A 7,431-nucleotide genomic window follows, 5' to 3' on the forward strand; every position below is an offset into this window, starting at 1 on the left:
GTAATACCCTATTACAGGCATACAAGCTGTGCAGCAAAATTACTATGCATATTTTTACACATTAAATTTAAATTTAGTGTGTATTTCAGATTTTTTAATGCGTAAAAATGGCAGGTACGCAGCTTATCTGGACCGCTGCCCTGAGGTACGTTTCTATTTCAGGGATTCTATCCCCTGTCAGTGAGATGAGAGCTTTATAAACCACAAAACAAGCCTGGCTCTTTTTCATTGTGGTTTAGATATATATATATATATATATATATATATATATATATATATATATATATATATATATATAATATGCAGGTACCACGAGTCTGTCCTTTGAATTATGTCTCAGCCCCAAGGATGAGTTGCTGTGAAGAAAGACAGTGTCACACAATGGAAACACAGGCAGAGCTTTTAAAAGCTGATTAAACCATAGCAGTGCTGGGTGCTTTCCTTCCACCCCTGCTAATAGGCATCAGCACGCCTTATCTAAGAAAGTCACACTTTCACTGTACAATGCAATCAAATAAAATGAGCTGGCTCATGCCTGCTGTCACACTTCTGATCCTGAGAGATCTGCCTCTTTCTTCTGCTTACATCCACTCTCTTGGCAGCTCTGTTGATAATTGCAAAGAAAACGGTTTCATGTACTTGATGCTTTTGGAAACTGTCACCATTAGAGGTTTTTAACTGTTTCATGTACTTGATGCTTTTGGAAACTGTCACCGTTAGAGGTTTTTAAAAAGCCAACACTACTCCCTGAATCAATAGGAAAAAATAATCCCCAAACTTTGCTTGGCTCTCTAGTCTGACGGGTTGGTACTTGTATTTCTTGCTATTTCGCTGCTTAAGCTCTGAGTTTGTGACTTTGCTTTTTCATAACCATCACCCGGAGTATATATAGCATCTTGGAGAAAGGAATCTGAGTGGTAACATCTGACACACAAACAGATAATAGCAACAAATCATCCATGCCCTGTTCTGAGATAATACAATTCCAATATTTAAGAGGGGGTTATCTTACTATTTTATGTTTGCAATTATTCTAACTGGTTCTATTTGCTATTGCTCAAATAATTATCAATATGACTCATCACAAAATACAAATTTGCTTTCTTTTTTTGAGTAATCACAATAAGAAACACTAACAATGAATAGCCAACATGATAAAAGGTCATTTCAGTCATTTCAGCTTGCTGTGGCTGTAGATGACACGGTGTTGCACTGAGCGATTAAATTAGCAATTCATTTTTTAAAAATGGTTTTAAATGGTACATTTTTTTAAAATGGTACAATGTAGTGTTTTGAACTAGATGGATTGTCTAAACACGACATTAAAATATAGGCATCATTACTGAAGCTAACAGAAGTGGACTGCCTAGATGGCTCCCATTAATTAAGCAGATGTATGATGGATTTCAAGATGCAGTTGGTGGAGTAGCGACAGTACTTACAGGTGTTGTGGTGCCCATGGGAACCAGCCCCAGAATATGCCTTTCTGTCACTTCCCCGATAACAAAGGATGATTTAAAAAAAAACAAAAAAAAACAGCACTGTCACCTGATACTGTCGCAGATCTTGTGAAGAAGGGTCTGCTGATTAAAGGCAGACTCATTTGTGCTGTATCATGATGAAAATGGGCAGTACTATTTTAATTTAAAATGTAATGAACAAACCAAAAATAACAAGAAGTATACTGCACTTTGAATGGCAATGTTCAATTCAACATCATAAATCACTTTTTCTTTTTTTTTTTTTTAATTAATGCATTTTGGGGGGGGCTAGTGGCTTATGGAGGGTAATTCGTGCCAAAATTAAAAAAATAAATAAATAAATAAATAAATGTAATCTATTTCGATTTTTATTTATTTATGTATTGATTGATTGATTGATTGATTGATTGATTGATTTTTTTAAATTTTGGCACAAATTATCAACCCTAGGTCACAAAGTTAATATAAGGAAATCCTGTTATTAAAACCATCTCCCTATTAGGTAGTGTCTATTAAAAGGTTTTTCCACGTTGACTGTACAAGCAACATGTATGACTACTGGACTATAAATTGGAAACAGTCTTGGGGAAATTTTGTATATATATATGTAGATATAGGTATAGATATAGATATAGGTATAGATACAGAGAGAGAATGAGTTAACTGATATAATGTGCGCCTCTGACTCCTTTTCAGCTTAGGTGTTTGCAAGGTAAATTAGTCATCTCAAAGTAGTTTCAGATTATTTCTGAAAAGACACTGGCTCAGGCAAAACCACTGCAGACTGCCCCAGTTTTACATCAGGTACAGATTCTAAAACTGCAGCATGCTTTCTCATCCCTACTTTCATTTTGCTGTTTGTTTCTTTTGTGCTGTTATTTCTGAATTTCAATAAGTAAAGATGTACCATTGAGAAGACCAGGTTCTTAACAATTGATGTATTTTTCTTTATTGCATCAGTCTTAAAAAGTACAATGGGATCTCTTTAAGGGTATTGGTTAATTGTATTGATGTCATGTGACAGGAGAAGCTGTTGCTGATTAGAAATAGCATCTATAGCCTAATGTGTACTTCATGTAACAAATATCCATGCATAGTTTTTATCAAATCATAGCGGGTGACCGTTTCATAAGCTATAGCCTTCATTAGCCCAACCAATTAAAGCATAAGTAGAGTCTTGTAACTCAGACTTGAAAAACTAGGGCTAAGAATAATCATCAAAGATTCACCAAATAAAAGGTTAGCAAGATATACCAAAAAAAAGTGTAAGTGGGAGGTACCAATGCCTCCACTATATCCCACTACCAGTTCACTATGCATGTGCTTTAAGAACATGTCATACACAGCTTGGGCTCAGCTGGTGCGGTCCACTTTGCTCTCTTACATCACAAGAAAGAGAGGAGTTTGTTTCCCTGCAGCTTACACTGCTTTTAAATAATATATAACAGCACAAAACAGCCAGCATGGCTTACATTAATAGAAGAGCCACAGAAAGCTCCAGGCCTTTACAAATAACTCCACCGGCTAAGCTGTATTTCTCTTCTATTTGGGGTTAGGGCACCATTCACAAGTATTAAAGTCACTCTGTTTGTTTTTTGTTTTTTCCATAGAGACCTGAATAGGCAGTAATGTTTTGTTTCCCTTTTCCCTGTCTTTCTGTATGCTGCATTTTAGGGAGTGTAAGGAAACAGTTAAGGATGAGCTGAAATCCAGAACACTGCTGCCCAAACCCCTGCCCCTTTTCCTTGTCATTTTTTGAATAATTTCTTTTTTAAACAGGTTCCCTTAAAAGTGACGCTGTCCACCGGGAAATCGTGTGGTTCCAACTGAACTGCTGGACTCAAGGAGCGGCAGCCATTACTGTCAACTAATATCCTGCAGCATCGTCTCTGCACAATCGCTAGGCAACCACTCGGCTGAGCTTTCATCAGCACCTGATTCCTGTTCATTTCTCCTTTTCAGTCTGTCTGTAGCCCAGGGCAACGGGAGTAGGATAAGACTGGTTTTCACCAGTTTTTTTTCTGCATTTTCTCTAGGCCAAGATAACCAATGGGGATCTGCTATTGCAAAAGCTGATTCTCCTTGTTAGAGCAGACTGAACCAAGTTCAAATTAGACATGGGGGGAGGGGAGGCGTATCTATCTCAGTCTAGATAGGCATCCTTTTTTAAAAGCAATGCAGGAACTTTTTATACAGTATTGGTACAAAGTTATTGCAATAAAAGCTGAATGTTTTGATTTCTACTCTTTTTACAGTAGCCTTCTTGGCACCCAGGATCTTTTTCATCTGCCTGTAACAGACATGTATACCAAGATAATACACCAACCTTTTCTGAAGGATAAAAGCTAGATGCGAACAGGAAATGTACACCGCAAGCTCTCTGTTTTCCTGTCCAACCACTCTATGCTCGACCCTCTCCAATCTGTCTTCCGCTCTGCTCACTCCACTGAAACCGCCCTCCTGTCTGTCACTAACTCACTAAACTCTGCCCAAACTGCCTCTCTCTCCTCTGTCCTAATTCTCCTCGACCTCTCTGCTGCCTTTGACACTGTCGATCACTCTATTCTACTATCCTCTCTCGCTGACCTGGGAATCTCTGGCACAGCTCTGGCCTGGTCCTCCTCCTACCTCTCCAACCGCACTTACCAGGTAACCTGGCATGTAGCAACCTCCACACCTTGCCCTCTCTCAACAGGAGTCCCCCAAGGGTCAGTCTTGGGTCCTCTCCTGTTCTCTCTCTACACCCGCTCCCTGGGCCCCCTCATCGCATCCTATGGTTTCTCATACCATTTCTATGCTGATGATGCTCAGATTTTCCTCTCCTTCCCCACCTCTGACTCCACCATCCCCTCCCGTATCTCTACCTTTCTGTCTGCTATCTCCTCCTGGATGCACTCGCATCACCTCAAACTCAACCTCTCTAAATCTGACCTCCTTTTCTTTCCCTCCTCCTCCTCCCTCTCCTCTGATCTCTGTATCTCCATTCCTCTGGAATCTTTCACACTCCCTCCTCCTCAGCTAAGAACCTCGGAGTCACCCTGGACTCCTGGCTCTCTTATTCCCAGCACATCTCCACTCTAGCACGCACTTACCGATTCTTCCTGAGCAACATCCGAAGAATCCAACCCTTCCTCACCAACTATGCCACCCAGCTCCTGGTCCAGGCCCTGGTACTCTCCCGCCTAGACTACTGCAACTCCCTCCTGGCTGGCCTCCCTGCATCCGCCACCCGTCCGCTCCAGCTCATCCAGAACTCCGCTGCTCGCCTGGTGTTCTCTCTGCCTCGCTTCTCCCACACAACTTCACTGCTCCACTCACTCCACTGGCTCCTGATCACCGCTTGCATCCAGCTCAAGACTCTTGTACTCGCCTACAGATGCCTTGACCAGACCCTCATCTCTCCCTACACCACCACTGGACCTCTCTGCTCCTCCTGCACTAGAAGGCTGTACCTCCTCTACGCTCCCCTGCCTCCAGAGACCGCTCCTTCTCCACCCTCGCGCCACAGTGGTGGATTGACCTTCCTACAGATGTCAGGACTGCCCAGTCCCTGACCACCTTCCGGTGCCTCCTCAAGACCCACCTCTTCAGACAGCACCCGTAGAACTCCTCTTTTCCCTCTGGACACTTTATCACTCTTCCTTAATGCGCTTTACTTTTATCTGCTCCCTATTTTTACTGTATTTAATCCTGTACTTTAGAGTACTGTAATCTGTCAAGTGTTATTTAATCTGTAGTATTTTGTATTTAATTATATCCTGATGTAACTATCACTGACGCTGTTATCTGCTCCGTTATTGAATCGTATTTTGTCATATACTTGTCCTTGCTAGAACCGAAGTCATTGTATTTTATCTTGCTCTTAATTGTATTAATACTTGTACTGTGATTCTTGAAATGTATTTTTGTTTACGACTGTAAGTCGCCCTGGATAAGGGCGTCTGCTAAGAAATAAATAATAATAAAATACCAGAAGACGTATAAATGTATACTGTGCAAACTCAATTTCTTGGCTACATGAATTATCCATAATTTCATTTAGAAAAAAAAAATAATACTGTTCCATATTTAATCTACAGCTACCTTACTGCTGTTTTTTATTAAACCGATTTGCATTATTTTCAGGTCTTCTGAAATTGAACATGCGTCTATTTAATTAACTCTGAATTGAATCCGTCTGAATGTTTTGTTATCACCCAGCTATTATCCAGTTAATTGTTGACGTTGTTTTTTTACTGCAGATGTTCTTCACAAACATTGTTAGCAATACTGACCTAAATTCCATTGATTAATGTTTCTCTTTGATGAAATCGCTAGAGAACACTTTCTGCCAGACCTTTTCATGTTGTTGTAATCTTTGTAATACAGGAAACAATATGTGGCCAGATTGAAGCATGGTATTTTTAATGTTGAAGGCACGATTAAAAAATACATCCATTGCTATAGCGGGTTTGAACAAAAAGCAGTTTTATCACGCGCAATTAACGCTTGCAAACAAGCCATAGCCTACATGTTTGTATTCTACAGAAAAAAAAAATAATTTAATCACTAATACTGAAAACATATGAAATGTTCTTATCAGTAAAGGTAAATACACCAGTAGTTAGTCTCCATTCGTTTCTGTGTTTCGGTGTGTGCTCTTTTTATTGAGATTTTACAAGAGGTGTTTTCAATTGTCTATCGTGTATAGAGTAGTTGCACTGTATGCCCATGGTGGTGCTGTTTGATATCTATACTCGGTGTCAGTTATAATTGAACATTTTCAAACACGTTTTCTGTGATGACTTATTTACCCGCTAACACAGTAGGGACTGTAAATAGGAAATATTAAAATAGCAAATCTCCAGTTAGGTATCCTGAAGTCATGCATAGGGTTAATATCTTTAAAAAAAACAAAGCGTACTTTGGTGTTTCCCGTTGTGAATGGCTCATTATGAGCTTTATAGATCAGCTTAGGCTGTGAGGCATCTGCCGGGAATGATCGAGACTGCTGAACTAGTAACCCTAACCCTACGAGCTCTCCGCAGTCAGTATCCGACCACTAGATACAGTAGCCAAACCTGCAAACTCAGACTTTACCTCAATACCCTAACAGCTGTCTGAAACAACTACTGCATAGTATTATTGCACAAGTAAATAAATCACTGACAAATATATAACCCAATATTTTACTACTGAAAAAAAAAACTCGCATATAAACAATTTAAACGAGCTTTCATTTTTATTTGATACATTATTTACATCCATTGCTTTCATAATGCACAAAATCATATTTTTACATCTTTACAATGTCCCCTTTATATATATATATATATATATATATATATATATATATATATATATATATATAAGAGTCAACCAAAAAGCTCCTAAGAGCCCAGCAATCCCAGCAGATATACGGCTGACGTATGCCATGTAGATTCTCACAGTCACCCGGCCATCTGGAATCTGACTAAAGTGCCTGCAAATCATACAAGTGCTCTTGTCTGCATTATTGTTTCCTGTTACACATATACACTGTACAGACTGAACTGCAGAACAGAAGGAGCATGGGTTTACAAATACGACAGCAGATTCAATTCAGAACTACTGTACGTGACAACAGCAGGGTACCATAATCTGGGTTTCATCTCGCAAAGCAAAATACAAGTGTGATTTGCATGCCAGGTATGTCATTTCTAGAATTTGTTTTTTGCTATACAACACAAAAATCTGGGTGCTGTATTTACAGTGGAATACAATTTATATTTCTTACACAAAAAGATAATAGAATATTGATGTGTGTGTTTTGTAATCTGAAGAGATAGACTAGGAAACAAATATCCATGTTGAGATGAGAATTCATTTTCATCACTCAAGTGAATACTGCCATTTGAAACAAAAAGTATTTCTGTCTGGAACAGGGAAAATGCTGTTTTCCAAAATACTGTATTTTGTTAATCTGGATTAA

Source organism: Acipenser ruthenus, chromosome 1 (assembly GCF_902713425.1).
Source record: "Acipenser ruthenus chromosome 1, fAciRut3.2 maternal haplotype, whole genome shotgun sequence".
Taxonomy (NCBI): Eukaryota; Metazoa; Chordata; class Actinopteri; order Acipenseriformes; family Acipenseridae; genus Acipenser; species Acipenser ruthenus.